The sequence below is a fragment of the Mirounga leonina genome, unplaced genomic scaffold (genome assembly GCF_011800145.1).
Source record: "Mirounga leonina isolate KUSES-001 unplaced genomic scaffold, KU_Mleo_1.0 Mir_165, whole genome shotgun sequence".
NCBI classification, from domain to species: Eukaryota; Metazoa; Chordata; class Mammalia; order Carnivora; family Phocidae; genus Mirounga; species Mirounga leonina.
The window spans coordinates 81,376,679-81,377,839 of NW_023270415.1; the positions used below are offsets into that span (position 1 = coordinate 81,376,679).

A 1,161-nucleotide genomic window follows, 5' to 3' on the forward strand; every position below is an offset into this window, starting at 1 on the left:
GCCAGCTAGCAGGGCAGAGCGCAGGACAGGTGGCGTGAGGCTGAAAACATCAGGCCCCCCAGACTGGCTGTAAGGACGACCTGACTGTGGGGGCGTCCAGACCACTCTCCAGCCTCACGGCCAGCCTCCTGCTCCCCCAGCCTCCTGCGCACGTTTCCTGCCACCACACAACAGCCGCGGAGACTGAGCGTGGCTGAGGTCCCCCTGCAGCCTCACCTTCAGGCCACAATGTGCTCCAGCCTGCACTCCCTGTCCCCACTGCCTGGTGTCCGGGAGCCCCATTCTTTCTTCCTGTTTTCCACGTCAGACGGGCAATGTGCTGAGGTCATAACAAGGTTTGAGGGAGGCACATGTGAATGGTGTGAACACCCAATCATCACGCTTACAAACTACAGAGGGATCCCTGGAGCCCCATCCTAAGTCCAACCTGGGAGTGGAAGGGAACGCAGCTCTGAACCCACGTACTGGGGGAATGGCGTCCCCCAAAGCTCATGCCCACTGGGAACCTCAGCATGTGACCTTATTTGGAAATAGGGTCTTTGCAGGTGTGATTACAGTGAGGCTTGCAGTGAGACCATCCCCGACCGCGGCGGGCTCTAAATCCAATGGGAGTGTTCTTGTCAGAGACAGAAAAGGACCCACAGAGACTGGGGAAGAGACCCAGCAGAGACAGAGCAGAGACCGAGGGACGTGGCCACAAGCCAGGGACACCAGGAGCCCCAGAAGCTGGAAGAGGCAGGAAGCATCCTCCCCCAGAGCCTCCGAGGGAGCGTGGTACTCCAACACCCCGATCTCAGCGTCTGGTCCCCAGACTGTGGGGGTGGTGCTTTGTTACAACAGCCCAGGACACTGACAGCATCCCCACAGCTGAGGCTCAGACATCAAGGTCTCCAGAGCCTGTCCTAAGGCCAGCTGCCCTCCACAGCCTTCTCCCACCTCCAGCTCTGCCCCTGGCCTCTGCAGGTCCAAGGCCCCTCAAAACCCCATTCTCCTCCCCAAGGAAGCCTCCTTTTGGGGGCGCCTGGGAGGCTCAGTTGGTTAAGTGTCCGACTCTTGATTTTGGCTCAGGTCATGATTTCAGGGTCATGAAATCAAGGCTGCATCGGGCTCTGAGCTGGACATGGATCCTGCTTAAGATTCTTTCTCTCCCTCTCCTTCTGC

The 1,161-nt window shown here is 59.0% G+C and overlaps 1 non-coding gene across 1 annotated transcript; it reads right to left on the reverse strand.

Annotated features, from left to right (window-relative positions):
• Nucleotides 1-301: 301 nt before the first annotated feature.
• LOC118015490 lies at nt 302-401 on the reverse strand. The gene has a single exon (XR_004680656.1). It is a non-coding gene; the product is annotated as a small nucleolar RNA U13 (small nucleolar RNA).
• Between the last annotated feature and the right edge of the window lie 760 nt (nt 402-1,161).